The sequence below is a fragment of the Myotis yumanensis genome, unplaced genomic scaffold (genome assembly GCF_028538775.1).
Source record: "Myotis yumanensis isolate MYYU_CA2020_CCGP unplaced genomic scaffold, mMyoYum1.0.hap1 SCAF_8, whole genome shotgun sequence".
In the NCBI taxonomy this organism is placed as follows: Eukaryota; Metazoa; Chordata; class Mammalia; order Chiroptera; family Vespertilionidae; genus Myotis; species Myotis yumanensis.
This window is the reverse complement of record NW_027223759.1, coordinates 6,792,376-6,808,747: the sequence shown is the minus strand read 5'-3', so window position 1 is coordinate 6,808,747 and position 16,372 is coordinate 6,792,376.

The window sequence follows — 16,372 nt, the reverse complement described above, 5'->3', positions numbered from 1 at the left end:
ATCCGTCCACACCTTTGGGAACCCCTGGACCTGCTGGGGCTTGACCCCAACATGTGTAGCCCAGTGGCTCAGTGGTTGAGTGTCAACCTATGAACCAGGAGATCATGGTTCTATTCCTGGTCAGGGCACATGCCTGGGTTGTGGGCTTGATCCACAGTGTGGGGCGTGCAGGAAGCAGCCGATCCATGATTCTCTCTCATCATTGATGTTTCTCTCTCTCTCCCTCTCCCTTTCTCTCTCTGAAATCAATAAAAATACATATTTTTTTTTAAAAAAAGAATTTATTTGTACACCATTGTTTTTGTTTTGTTTTCTCCCAGAGCTACAAGAACGAGGCCAACACACATCAGATGCTGAGGGGTGTGTGTGTGTGTGTGTGTGTGTGTGTGTGAGAGAGAGAGAGAGAGAGACAGAGAGAGAGGCCGTGAGTTCTTGCATCCAATCTGCCCAGCCCTGCTCTAAACCCTGCCTTCCAGGGTTTGATGGTTTGTTTATATGAACATGTAATTTACCCTTTTTGGCTTAAGCTGCTTGAGCAGAGTTTGTCCTAATCAAGAGTCCTGACTAAAATAACATTTTTGTGCCTTAAGGCCTTTTTCTATTTTAAATTATTTCCTTAGCATGTATTCTTAAGGGAAAATAAGAGTCCATAATTATCACCAATTTACACATCTCCAGAAATGTATAAGAATAACTTACTTCATCATACTCTTACAAGTATTGAGTAATAGAAATGTTTAAACCTCTGTAAATTTCTTAGGTTAAAACTAATCTTATTTAACATTACTTATTTTTAATTACTGATGAAGTTGAAAATAATCCAATCTATTTGTTTTAGACTTTCTTTTTTGAGACTTGTCTAATTATATCTTTTACCTATTTGTTGGGGTCCAATTTTTTTTTTTTTAAATCAAGTTGTATGAATTCTTTCCAGCTAAAAGACTGTTAACTTGCCTGTCATATTTATTTCCCTAGCTTGGTTACTTGCTCTTAATTCTGTTTACTATCCTTTTAGAGAGATAGAAATTATAAAATGTTATATAATTCAATTTGTGTTTTCTTTCCTAGCTCTTAAATTTGGTAGAAAATAAAACAGACTTATTTTCAGCTACAAAATGTTAAAAAAAAAAACACCTTAAAAAAACTCTACATACAGATTTATTTTTCATTCTACTAGGGATAATTTGGTTCTAATGAAAATTCAATCCCACACATAAGAAATGACTTATTCATTTACTTTTACAGAGAGAAGAAGGGAAGGGAGAGAGAAACATCTATGTGAGAGTGAAACATCCATCAGCTACCTCTTGCATGCCTCCCCCTGGGGATCCAACCTTCAACCCAGGCATGTGTCCTGACCAGGAATCGAACCAGCAACCTTCCCATGCCCAGGACGATGCTCAGCCAACTGAGCCACTGCTGCCAGGGCCAGGAAATGGCTTTTTAATTTTATTTTAAATCTTTATTGTTGAAAGGCTTTTACTTTTGAAAGTAGGAATCCCACAGAGTTGGCATGGCAGCCATGGAGGCCCTCGCTGCCCTCCCTTCAAGTAGGAGCTCATGGCCCAGCTGTGAGCCCAGCTGTGAGCCCAGCTGGCTCTCGAGCTGCCACCCCAGCATCAAACCCAGACCACTGTCTTCCCAGCAGCTCGCAGCCTGTCCCTGAGCACAGCAGGGGACGAGGCCCTGCCATTCCTGCCAACACAGGACTCCTCCGTGAGCAACGTGTGCGGTGGCCTCGGGACATGTGCCATGGCCTCAGGACTGTGCTGCATCCGTCTCCACATCTTCCTCCGTCCCCTCTTTTTTCATAGCCACCAGACTGACGTCGAGGCTCTTCTCCCCTTTGTTTTTCACAGGCCGGTCACCCTTAGCTTCATTTTGACATCTTCCTGGAGAGCACACATGGCGTTATTAGTAAACAATGAGGCAGTTCAGAGAAATGCAACAGAGAAAAGAACCAATCCAGGGAACCTGCCATCCGCCATGCAAACACAGCCAAACGGGCTCGCTGAGTCCCAACGCTGAAACCCCTCAGAGCCCCAGGGAAAAAACGTTCATAATATAGCACCTAAAAGGTGCGTTACGTAGAACTCTGACTTCAAAGAATAAGAATTTTAAAGGTACTGACTCCATGAGAGAAAATCCAGAATTCAGCATCCGTGAAGAAATCTACGTAGTTGTGTGGTGTTTCTAAGGCCTCATGGAAACTTGCTAAAATAAACATATGTTCCAGCACCTTTAAGAAAAACCCCCGTATAAAATGCTGAAAGTAAACTTCCATTATTGCCTAGAAAGCCGAGATTATCAAATGTGTGTTAAGAACGACTCTGTGGGGCTGGGTTTCTGTCCACAGTTTTAGGAAATAGGTCGCAATGACTCTGAGTTTCATGTTAGGTTCGTGGTTCTGACTGAGGACAACGGTCTACATTCCAGTCGATGGACGCTTGGCTGCTTCATCTACGGACATGACCCCTCAGGAAATCTGTCCGTGTGAAAGGCACCCCCACAGGCCAGTCGCTCCTGCTCTTTGATGCTTGGCCCTTTGCTTGTCAGAAGTAACTGCAGTGACGGAAGTGAGCCCACAGCACTTACAGATTTCCCAAGATCGGCCAACAGCATGCGAGCGTTTGACTTACCGTAAGAGGGTGCGCCAACCTGAGCTCCAATTTCAGCTCAAAGGTGAGCTTGGCCAGCCCCCTAAGCATCTTCCACCGGAATGGCTCCCCAGGAAATCCTTGGATGACCTCGTGGTGTCCTAATCTAGTTCCACTGGATTTTAAAACTGTAGTTTAATATTGCAAGGAAAAAAGAAGAGATGATGGGGATGGAAAGTACAGCCTAGGGCAGTGATGGTGAACCTATGACATGCGTTATCAGAGGTGACACGCGAACTCATTTTTTTGGTTGATTTTTCTTTGTTAAATGGCATTTAAATATATAAAATAAATATCAAAAATATAAGTCTTTGTTTTACTATGGTTGCAAATATCAAAAAATTTCTATATGTGACATGGCACCAGAGTTAAGTTAGGGTTTTTCAAAATGCTGACACACCGAGCTCAAAAGGTTAGCCATCACTGGCCTAGGGAATATAGTTAATAATACTGTAATAACTAGGTATGGTACTAGACTTTGCATATTACATGAACGTCTAACTACTATGCTGTACACCTAAAGCTAATGTAGAATAATATTGAATGTCAACTGTAATTGACAAAAAAAAAAAGAAGAGCCCAGCCTGTGTGGCTCAGTGGTTGAGCATCAACCTAAGAACCAGGAGGTCACGGTTTGAGTCCAGTCAGAGCACATGCCCAGGTTTTAGGCTCAATCCCCAGCATGGGGTGTACTAGAGGTAGCCGATCAGTGATTCTCTCTCATCATTGATATTTCTATCTCTCTTGCCCTCTCCCTCTCTGAAATCAATAAAATATATTTTTTTAAAAAAAGGAGAGATGATGGGGTGAGGGAAGGAGGGTCTTGCAGTTTTGAATGCCATTATCACCCAATAGCAATGTGTAGGCCTTAATCAAACAAACAAATTGTAAAATACATTTATGATCCTTGTGAAATGACTGGAAATTTTAGCAACTGCTGAATGTTCGATTATACTAAAGAATTACTGTTGACTTTTTAAAAAGGCAATAGTATTGTGGTTGTGCTTAGAAAAGAGAGTCATTGCCTTTTAGGGAGCCATGCTGAAGTGCCTGTGGATGGAATAATGGGGTATCTGGGATTGCTGCAGAATAATAAGGGTGTTGTAGTGGATGGGGCTATACACAAGGACAATTATCCCTGAGTGGAGCGCTGTTGAACCCAGGTGATGGGTAAATGAGAGTCCCTTTTACTGTTCGATTTTAGTACTTGTTTAAAATTGACTATAAAAAAAAAGCTAAAAAGATTGTTTCTGTGCTTTGGCAGCATTTAGGATGAGTTTCACCTTAGAATTATTTTTCAAGGAGTTGACTATGGGAGTGAGTCTCTTTTCCGGCTTGTTCTCCATGCCTCACTGTCAGTCTCCTCAGGGCCCCCTTGCTTTTCATTCTTTTCCTGTTCCCCTTATTACCACACTCGCTCCCATGGCTTTCATTACCCACCATCTGCCGACAAACCTCCAAGGTGAATACCCTCCTGTTGTCCAACTCCATCTACATATTTCTCAACGTGGATGTCCCAGGGCACCTCCGACTCAGCTGAGCTCAACGCCTGCTTCCCCAGACCTACCCCTCGTCCCGAATTGCTCTCTCAGCGACTGCTGAGAGCCGCCGGCGTTTCTCTGTTTGTTTCATGTCTATCACTCTAGTTTCCACAATTAGGGATGGACCGTGTCTTATCTTACAGTTATTCATTTCATGGATGAACCGACTGTTTATTGAGTACCTGTCATCGGGCACTCTACTAACCTGGAGTTACATGTCTCATTGCTTAGCCCAGTGCTTGGCATGGAATTAACTATCAGAGATCTCCTGTTAACGGGTTCTTCTTTTCCATTAGTGAAACATTTCAAGCATGCAAGAAAAAGTCTTGTAGAAATAGAAATAATGGTCTGTATACCAGCCACCCAGCTTAAGAAGTAAAATTTAGAGGTAAAATTTAAGCTTCCGAGTACCCTCCATGCTCCCATCTCTACTTCTCCTTCCCCAAACACAGTCATTGCCTTCAATTTTATAGTTATCATTCCAAAGTATATTTAGACTTTTAATATTATGGAGTAGTCTTTTGAATGTCTCAAAGTTCATATAAAATATATTAGACTGTTATATATTTTTATAGCTCTGTTGGCCTAATGTTATGTTTTGGGAATTTATCCATGTTGCTGCCTGAGACTAGTTTATTCATTATCACTGTTGTTCAGTATTTAATTGTGTTTATCTATTCTCTTGTTAATGAAGATCTAGGTTGTGTCCTTTTTTTTTTTTTTTTTTACTAGTATAAACAGTACTGCAATGAGCATTTTTTATTCACATGTGCGAGTAGAATTGCTAGGTGACTTTCCTAGGCATTACCTGGTGTGCATAAGCCCAGGTGTGAGCAGGCCAGTCCCGTTGCCTCACATTCTTAGCAACATTTGGCACTGTTAGACTCTAAGAGTATGTGTGCATCTGATGAGTGTGAAGAGTAACTCATTAGGATTTTAAATTGTATTTTTCTGATGAGTACTGATATCAAGCATCTTTTTTATGTGTTTATTGGCTATTCACAGTTTCTTCTTTTGTTAATTATGACTAGCTATAGTAAAAAAATTTTACCATTTAAACCATTGTTAAGTGTACAGTTCAGTGGCATTAAGCATATTTGCATTGTTGTACATCCTAAATAATTTATTCATTTTCTACTGTGTTTAAAGGTGTTACCCATTGTAAGAACTTTTATATTGTGTTCACACATACACACACATATAGATCTAATGGAAACAACCATTTTATCTTCAGTATGGGGTATGCACTGACAATAGGAGCTATTGTAGGTTTTCACCAAAGACTAGCCAGAGAGCTCTTCGGTGGATTTGCTATTTGCCAGCATATTTTTCACCATGGACATGTGCTGACAATTACACAGCAGAGAAACAGTCAATGTAAAACATGCACGCAAATCTTTAGGTCCTTGGCTTTGTTCTTGATTTCCTGATGAATGACGCATCCAACTACCGAAGGACCAGACACAAAATCTTAATTCTTTCCTGTTTCTACAACAGTTGAGGGTCCTTTCCTATGGTCCATCACTGCTTGATAGCTCTGTGTTCTGCAGACTGGACGGGAAACCCAGCTGTGTCTTTGCGTCTCTGAATGTCATGAACTAGTTTTCAAGTATTCCATGAAACCGCAGATAGACTTGGTCAAGCATTTTCCCCCTGAGTTTTTGAAAACATTGCAGATCTTAGGAAATGTATTGCATATGCTCCTCATTCATTTGCCATTAAATGCTCCAAATCTTGCATTGCAGGAGCTAGACACTGTCCAAAAAAGCTTACTGAACCATTTCTGAAATTGCTTTCTACAAAAACAGGAAGTCCCAATATACCAGAAGTTAAGGGAATGTGAACTTGAGAGGAGTTGGATTAGGCTCAAAACGTCTGAATTCGTAAATCTGAGCAGGATCTAAATCAGGATATTGATTGTCCTTCCTCTCCTGTGAGGGTGTGTGTGTGTGTGTGTGTGTGTGTGTGTGTAGTACCTACTTTGTATGCACTCTAAAGTGCAGTGATGAGAAGAAGACATTTCTGTGTTTTGATTAATTGGATTTGAGGAGGAAAGAAAAGCAATCTTGAGGTTGCCCACTTGGAAATTGAGAATGCACATGGAATCCAGTGACTCTGGTCTTGTTCTGTTTTTTTTTTTGGTTCTGTTCTTTGCCACTTGTTAAGGCCACTGAAATGGGGGACATTTACACTTAGTGATTCATTTTAAAGATAGATTTCATAGATGACAACATTTTATTGAAAAGAGTGCTTTGCAAAGATAATTAAAAAGTGTGTATGGTCTATGTTATAGACTAATCTTATCCTTTCTTTTTTTTTTTTTTTGATTGGGTGTCAGGAGGGAGACTTGAAACTGTTCCAGGGCCTAAAAGCATAGAAAAAAACCTGAGATAATTGCTGTGTTCCATAGTTCTTTGGCGGAGGATGCAAGATGGCTTACTGCAGTGGTTCTCAACCTTCTGGCCCTTTAAATACAGTTCCTCATGTTGTGGTGACCCCTAACCATAAAATTATTTTCATTGCTACTTCATAACTATAAGTTATGAATCGTCATGTAAATATCTGATATGCAGGATGGTCTTAGGCGACCCCTGTGAAAGGGTTGTTCGATCGCCAAAGGGGTCGCGACCCACAGGTTGAGAACCGCTGGTGTAGAGGAAGACATATTTTGGAGCAGGAAGGCAATGACTTCTTAACAATGTCCTGTACATGAGAAGAGGCACTTTTTAGTTCAGCTAATAAAAGTTTAACTGAGGGCATCTTATGTGACCAGGTACTGAATGTCCTTGGGATCTAAAGATGAATTTGAAATGGGCCCTGCCCTCAGGGAGCTCACAGTAGAGTGACAGGCAAACAAATCATCAATATTTAAAGTGCTATGTCCAGTAGTAAAAGCTTGTGTAAGATGTAGATTTCGTACCAAGGCGGGCAGGATTACTGTGGCTGGAGTGGCGAGAGAGGATGGTGGAGTGTACAGCACTTGGCACGGCGCCTGGCACCCATAGAGGCTCAGGAGGTTTGCTCCTTTCTCCCTTTCCTATAGACTCAGCGGGCTGACCTTTATGTGCCAAGATTATGATGCCACTTGCCAAGCATCAAGGGGATATGGAGTTAGAATTCTTCCTTTGGGGAGTAAGTTAGTACTGATTCCTCTGCATTGCCTTTTTTTTTTCATTTTTCTTCTGGGACTAGTGACCCATATTTATGAAATTGCTTACCCGTGCAATGGGCAAGCTGGGAGCAGACAACAGATCTACAAATCCACGCTGTAAACTTGGCCCCTGATGTAAGTGTACCAGCCACATTACTGAAGGTTCTTCTATCCTCCTTCCATTTCAGCAGCAGGAAGCCTATTGAACTTCTAAAAGCGGTGCTTATTAAACTTTTCTTGGGCGTCCCAAGAGCAAAGTGGGTGATGACTTAGCCTAGGGCTTGGGCGTGCGAGGGGTCAGTAGGGGAATACGGGCAGACTGTGGGTTTTCTTTTTTCTTTTTTAAAAATATATTTTATTGATTTTCCACAGAGAGGAAAGGAGAGGGATAGAGAGCCAGAAACATTGATGAGAGAGAAATACCGATCAGCTGCCTGCACACCCCCTATTGGAGATGTGCCCGCCACCAAGGTACATGCCCTTGACCAGAATCGAACCCGGGACCTTTCAGTCCTCAGGCTGATGCTCTATTCACTGAGCCAAACCAGTTAGGGCAACTGTGGATTTTCTATCGCAAACACAAGATGTTTGACGTCTCAGGCTTACTTAAAAGATGTGTGCGCATGCTATGGTCCCAGATAAGACGATAAGATATCCATTTGTGTATGTGAACATGCAAATACGGCTTCCAGTTACTCACTAAGTTCAACCATTTACCTCCCTGAGTCGCCAAGTAAAACGGAGTCCAGGAAGAAGTGTGTTTAACCTGTGACCACCTGAGCCCTTGCTACATACACCATTTTGAACAACTTTGTCTTAAAAGAAGGAATAACTATGTGTACCTCACAGACTGTCCGGCCAGTCAATGGACTTACATCATGGTTTCATTACTACACTCTTCATTTCCCTCTTTTTTAAAAAAATATATTTTATTTATTTTTTTAAAGAGAGGAAGAGAGAGGGATAGAGAGTTAGAAACATCAATGAGAGAGAAACATCGATCAGCTGCCTCCTGCACACCCCTTACTGGGGATGTGCCCGCAACCAAGGTACATGCCCTTGATCGGAATCGAACCTGGGACCCTTCAGTGCACAGGCTGACGCTCTATCCACCGAGCCAAACCAGTCAGGGCTCTTCATTTCCCTCTTGCCCTTCATCTGAAGCATCTGGCTGCTCGTTCTAGTTCAGGACCAGACACAGAGCTGCTCACTTCAGCGGTGCAGGCACGGGGCTTGCACATGACAGCCTGGGAGTATTCCCTCGCCGCTTTCTCTTTCCGTTAGTGCCATGCCAACTGTTCTCTCTCTCATTCTTTCCTTCTTTCCACTTTCCAAAGCATTTTCACACACATTTTTTATATCTTCTTTTAAATGTTAATGTTACTTAAAAATGCCCATCACCATTTATTCCTCCATACCCTCTTCCACCTCCACCCCACCCCACCGCACCCCACCCTACCCCACACCACCTCACCGCACCCCACCCCACCCCACCCCACCCTACCCCACCCCACCCCACCCCACCCCACCACACCCCACCCCACCCCACCCCACCCACCACACCCCACCCCATCCCACCCCACCCCACCTCCACCCCACCCCACCCCACCCTACCCCACCCCACCCCACCCCACCTCCACCCCACCCCACCCCACCGCACCCCCACCCCACCCCACCCCACCCCACCGCACCCCACCCTACCCCACACCACCCCACCCCACCTCCACCCCACCGCACCCCACCCCACCCCACCCTACCCCACCCCACCCCACCTCCACCCCACCCCACCGCACCCCACCCCACCCCACCCCACCCCACCCCACCCTACCCCACCTCCACCCCACCCCACCCTACCCCACCCCACCGCACCCCACCCCACCCCACCCCACCTCCACCCCACCCCACCACACCCCACCCTACCCCACCCCACCCCACCCCACCCCACCCCACCCCACCCCTGCCATATCACTCTGTGTGGCATTGAGGGCAGACATCCTCAGCCTTATTTGACCAGGAATAAATGAAGGTTCATCCAGGTTAAACTCAAAGTTGCATTCATTCGGAAGTATTTATTTTGCATCTACCTTGCGTCAGACACTATACAATGAGCTAGAGACAGACAGGTGAATAACACAGTTCCTGTCCTAAAAGAGGAGTCAGGAAAGTAAACGGCAATTACAGGATCAAGGGCGCCATGCACTAAGAGGGGTTAAGCAGAGGACGCTCAACAGAAGCCTCAGAGGAAACTCCTAATCCACACTTGGGAGGTGGTGTGAGGACGAGAGAGCTTCGTGGGGTGAGTTCCATCTGCACTGAGATCCGAAGGACACGTAGGATTAACTAGAAGATGAATAATAGAGAGAAAAGAGCGATCGTCACAGGCTCAGAGAGAGGCATGTGCTGCCCAGGGTGTGGAGACGCGGTAACGAGGCCAGGCCGCCCTGTTTGGCCTCCGGGTTGTGTGGGCACCACACCAGCAGCCATCACGCACACAGACTAGGATGTGAAGCCGGAGGTGAGCAGCCTGGCTTCCCTGCAAGAAGAACGGTGGGCGGGGAAAGTGGAGGAAAACCGTGGAAACCCAGCAAACTCAGATGTTTGTAAATAGACTGAAGGCGATGGACAGCCGCTGAAGGAGAGTGGCTAGAACAGGCTTGAAGTTCAGAAAGCTTGTACTGCCGGGGGTGGGGTGGGGTAGGGGTGCGGATGGGGGTGGGTGGTGGTGGGGGGGTGGAGAGTGGGCCCCGGGATCCAGGCGGGAGGCTGTGCCAACAAGGCCGGCAGCTTGGTCTGAAGTAAGGTCCCGGAGAGCAGGAGTGGCATAAATAGAGTTAGGAGATACGACGGAAACAGAGTTGATCAGACTTGGACAAGCCTCAGGTTCTGTTCTTCGACCAGATTGGGTCCCCTGCTGATATGGGGAGCACAGGAGGTGTCAGGGGAAGACCACTGATCCCTTTTTCACATGCTAAGTGGAAGGTGTTCACCTGTAACACATAGGCAGCCAGCTATTTCTCTAGCAAAATTAGTTTATTTGGAAACAATAAAAAATTGCAATTTGGTTCATGTGGTCTAATCGCACACCACTTGCCAGTCCAGAGAAACAAAGAAGAACATTCTTTTATGGACTTGGGAGGGGCTGCTGTAAAGGAAGCAGTCGTTGGAGGAAATGGAAAATCTGAAGTATGGTGGCTTCTCACCGCTGCGTTATGGCAGGCCCCCACTGGCTGAGCTGTTACGAGGGATCTTTCCTTCCTCCTGCTGAGGTAGGGGTGTCCTGTCGGTCCTGCGGGAGGTGCAAGGTGTGTCTCTTCCTGTTGGAGTCAGTAGCGTGTATCATGTTTGAGAGTTTTCTCTTCCAGCCTCCTGACTCCATTTTAAATGTGGTTTCTGTTGGTCAATTTTCACAGATGATTCTGAGACATCCAACGGAGAAGTAGGCAGTCTGGCGACCAAGAGAAATACGGTTGGCCCAAGACACAGATATGCATTTTATTTTATTTGTTTATTTTTATTTTAAAAATATGTGTTTATTGATTTTAGAGAGAGAGAGAGAAAGGGAGAGGGAGAGAGAGATAGAAACATCGATGAGAGAGAAACATCAATCTGCTGCTCTGCAGGCCCCCTTCTGGGGATCCAGCCTGCAACCTGGGCATTTGCTCTGACTAGGAATAGGACCAGTGACCTCTTGGTTCATGGGTCGACGCTCAACCACTGAGCCACACCGGCCGGGCCAGATATGCATTTTAGACCACAGGCAAAAAGGATTGTCAGGATGTGCCCACGTGGAGCTGGTCAAAGCTGCCGTGTTTTCAGGGGAGTGGCTCAGGGGAGGGGGAGAGGGTTGAGGAGATGGGGAAGTGGAGAGAAGAAAAATAAAGAGGCATCTCTTTTGAGAAGTTTGCTGTGAAGGAGGAATGGTTACAAATATGAATTTGTGTGATTATTTTTTGGGAGGAAGGTTGAGAAGGGTGCCTCAGATTCTTCAGTGCTCCAGTTCAGTTGAAAGACCACCATTGTACATTTCAATGGCCCATCAGGTTTTTTTCTCTTTTAATAGAGCTTGCTGCTTTCACCAACTTCACCTCTTTGGCATTTCTTTCCTCTCCCTTCAGGCTCTTTCAGCGGGTCTAATAATGAAATCTACATGGGACAAGCCCTGGCGGGGTGGCTCAGTAGTTTAGAGTGTCATCCTGAGGTTGTGGGTTCGATCCCTGGTCAGGGTACATACAAGACCCAACCAATGAGTGCATAAACAAGTAGAACAACAAATTGACGTCTCTCTCTCCCTTCCCCTCTCTAAAATCAATCAAGAAATTAAAAAAAAAATTTATGTGCACACAAAAAATCAATAAAAAAGATATATTTAAAAAAATTACATGGGACAAATTAACAAAACAAAATAACCAAATTTAATTATGTATGTGCCACTGGAAACCCCACATGAGGGAGGTTCAGGGACAGAAAGTTAGAATGAGCTAAGAGCTGAGAGTACGGATCAGCACACAGGGCCTCTCGGGGGGAGGAAGGTCATGGCAGGGTGATAAGAAGAGCAGTAATCAGTAGCTGGCCCTGCCCTATAGATAGGCCGAATGAATGATTTCTGTTGGTAACTTTTATTATAGGCAAGACCCCTATTTTAAATTCTTCTAGGTAGTTAAGGGGGGTGGGCAGAAGTTCCTCTTTAGCCCCAGGGTCTTGGTTGCCTGTAGCTCAAAATAACCCACACACAAGAGGTGAATCTTGGGGTGCACTTGTCCTGAACTCCCACAGCGGCTTCTCTTCTCTCCTTCGTCCTCCACCCCTTTGTCTTCCAAGATGAATCTTACCTTCTCACCTTCTAATGTTTTTGGTTTGCTTTTCGAAGACAGCTGTCTAAAGAAGTTGAACATGAATGGAATAGAAGTTTAAAAACCACAATAAACAATGGAGGAAATGCAATATTCATCTTAGCAATCCCTCACAGGAAAACTTTAAATACTTTATTTCTAAATCGTTGTAATAACTTAGCTCCTTCTACTTTGGAATTTTTTTTTTTGGTGTGTGTTGCTGAATTTTACACGTTAGGTAGGCAAGTGGGATTTTGAGTAAGTACTTAAAGAAAAAGGTCCTAGTTACATTGAGTAGAATTACTATGTTCCCAGCCGATAGTCCCTCCACTTGCATGCTTTTAAAATCCTTTATTTATTGGATTTGTACTTAATAGCCAGCATTATAAGGATACCAAAGAAGTATAAGGCATGGCTCATGCCCACTAGAAGTTTCTAGTATAGAGGAAAACGACACATATACAAACAAAATATAAGAAATTATAGGAGACTGATACCCATAAAACAATTAAATACAATGGACAAGTGAAAGCAAACAAACAATGAAGTACTTAACTGAATGCTACTGATTATACATGTTAGAAGGTGAAGGACAGTAAAGGTCAGGAGCCGAGAAAGGCAGTCCCTGTTCTAAAGAACTTAACCTTCAACAAACCAACACAAAAATGAACTTTAGATATTTATTTGAAAAAAAACCTACCCTGTTTCTTCAATGTTAAGATGTCATCTTTTCCCATTTTAATACAATGGATGTCATAGTCATCTTGCACTGACTTGTACCAGGCGCTGCTGTAAGTGCTTTGTACGCGTGGACTTGTTTAGTGTGGATTATTCAATGGGTGGAAATATCTCCCCATCTCCCCTCGGGGAAGGTGCTAGGGAACCATTGGTACCGACGGGAACCCGATGGCTGTTCAGGATTCAGGAAGCACGGTGTGTGCAGAAAGAAATAGTGCTCAGAGACGAGACTTCATAAAAATGACATTGCCCATGTTTCCTATTTCCTCAGCCTAGACCAGTGGTCGGCAAGCTGCGGCTCGCGAGCCACATGCGGCTCTTTGGCCCCTTGAGTGTGGCTCTTCCACAAAATACCACGTGCGGACGCACGTACAGTGAGATTGAAACTTCGTGGCCCATGCGCAGAAGTCGGTATTTTGTGGAAGAGCCACACTCAAGGGGCCAAAGAGCCGCATGTGGCTCGCGAGCCGCAGTTTGCCGACCCCTGGGCTAGACTGTTGGCCCTTAGTGTCCTGGTTTGTGAGGATCACCCATAGCCTCAACACCCTTGGGCTTCCTGTCACTTGACTGTTCAGTCAGAGGCCACAGAGGCTTCAAAAGAGCAAAGTTTCCATGCTGAGGGCGTGAGGTGACCCATTCAACGTTTATCCTCATCCAGCATCAGTTTTCCCAGCCCTGCAGTGGGTTTCGCCTTGGCCAGGAAGGTGCTTCTGATTTATTTACAAACTCTCTCAGCTACCAGCGTAAAGTCGAAATACATGACTATGTCGGGTTGGGCTCCTTGGAAACAGGCTCTGAGATGGAGACTGGGGACAGGTTATTATTGGAGGTGGCTCTAGGACCACCACCTGTGGGGAAGCGGGGGAGGCGGAGAGAGAGGGGGCAGGCTCGGCAGAGGTGGTCTGCGATGCAGTTGCAGCAAGGACTCGGCTGACCCCAGGGGGCGCTCTGGAGCTAAGATGCCCTTTAGAGGTGTCCTGTACTGAGACCAGGGGTGCTTGCCATTGCACCCTAGCATTCGTTGGATATGAATAGTGCCCAGGCAGGGGCTGTAACCTTAGAGGAGACGATGACTTTGACTGAGGGCAATTCCTGGGGGATGATTCAATGTCAAGCTGTTGGCAGGCAACATCCCCAGCAGTTGGGGGAACAAGAGCTTGGGCCCATTAATTCTGAAGCAGTGTCTAGTCATCCCTGAAACATCTGGGTAGGTATTTCCTTTTTCGCAGTGCATGGTCACCCTAGTAAATGACATCATTTGCTTCCTTTGGGAAAGGCTTGGATGTAGATTGGTAGTGTATGTTTATGGTGATGCTGCAAGGTTTTTCCTCAGGGGGACCACCTGTCTTATTATTTTTTTAAATAAATATACTTTTATTGATTTCAGAAAGGGAGAGGGAGAGAGACACAAACATCAATGATGAGAGAGAATCATTGATCGATTGCCTCCTGCACGCTCCCCACTGGGGATTGAGCCCGCAACCCGGCCATGTACCCTGGCCAGGAATTGAGCCGTGACCTCCTGGTTCATAGGTTGGCGCTCAACCACTGAGCCGCACTGGCTGGGCCCAACCTGCCTTTTAATAAAGGGGCTGTGTCAGTGAACTGGTGTGGTTGGAAACTGGGTGAGAAGAATAACTTTTCACTTTGATGGCCCCAGTCAGGTTTCAGGCAGCAGAACTACAGTTTTAAAGATGAAGGGATATTTCAGAAGTCTGCCCAGGGCCACTTAGGATGGTACCGAATATCCCTGCGGGTCAAGACCTTTGAATACTCAGTAAACATGTCCCTCTTGTCCCTGCCAGTTAAATGCTGCCCCTTGGTCATTGCCATCCCAGGACCCAATTATCATGGAAATCAGGGAGCCATCTCTATGAAAGCATCTCCCCCACCATATCCGGCCACTACCGAGCTTTTCTGTTGCTCCCCTTACTAATGTATGTATTTTTCCAATGCCTGAGTGTAGAGACCATCATCTGGGCCTTTAGGGGTATGGAGATTGGGACTGGGTATATGGATTGCATGGGTCTACATGCTAACATAACCCCACAGTCCCCTCTCCAGAGCATTTCGGGTTTCTTTCTCTACATCATACCAGGGACATTCTGTCATCTCATTGAATACAGACAACCACCGAGTCAGAGTTTCATTTAACCAAGTAAGAAAGCCTCTGGAGTCACTTTCAGTGCTTGAGCTAACATGTGAAACCCAGACTTCCTGGTAAATGCACCCACCTCAATGCATTTAGCCCAATCCTGTGCCCTTGGTTTTGTTTGGAACTTGACCAAGAGCCTTTCTGCCTTTCGCAGGTCCTGTCACCTTGGACACCGATGCTGATATTTGAGGAGCTAATACAGCACCTCGATCTTGGTCTGCATTTGTAGTTCTCTCATTCACAGTGGGTCTACATGCAGGTGCAAGCATCTTACTTTTGTTTGGTCTTCCAATAGAGTTGTGTGATAGCAGTTACTTACGGAGATACACATTAATTATAAACCACTTTCCTTTATTTTTCCTTTATTATACAATTAGGACATTATATTGATTTTTTTGAAATTTGCATAGGTAGCTAATATTATTTATGAATTGCATTTCACGATAGTCAGGGGAGTATTTAAAACACTAGCTACCAAAGGGGATGATGGGCCTGATAGGGCTGAGAATGGCTCCCTGCCTTTCAGGCCGCAATCATGTCTATAGAGGCACGTTCACGATGAACCAAAGCGGTTCTGGAGCACAGCCACCAAATGAAATCACTTGTTATCAATCTCCTGAAAGGTGGCTATGGTTAAGTAGAGAATTCAGTGTCCTATTCATTTTAATTACAGAGCCACGCGGGGTGATATTAATAAGGAGACCTATCAGCAGCGGCAACGAAGAACTATCTAAGAGATGCCACAAGAGCAGGCTGCTTTGTGCTTGAAAAGGCCTTGGAGAGGCAATCTTTTGTGCATCCCTGAGGCGAGGCGAGGGGAGGGGAAGGCAGGAGTGTGCTTCGCTCTCTGGTCTGCAGGATCTGAATCCCAATTCCTTTCAACGTGGACTCTCTGGGGACGAAGTAGGGAGAAAGAGTCCATATTAGGTTTGTGAATGAAGGTAGATGTTTGGTCTTGACGCAGGAACTCTAGCTCTCGGCTGCTGCTCAATGCCACTGGCCTGCATTGCTCTAGGGCAGCGGTTCTCAACCTGTGGGTCGCGACCCCTTTGGGGGTCGAAGGACCCTTTCACAGGGGTCGCCTAAGACCATCGGAAAACACATATATAATTACATATTGTTTTTGTGATTCATCACTATGCTTTAATTATGTTCAATTTGTAACAATGAAATTGAGGGTCACCACAACACGAGGAACTGTATTAAAGGGTCGCGGCCTTAGGAAGGTTGAGAACCACTGCTCTAGAGCCTTCCGGGGGGGCATACAGGGCTACCTGGGAGCAGCACCCCACCCCCTGGTT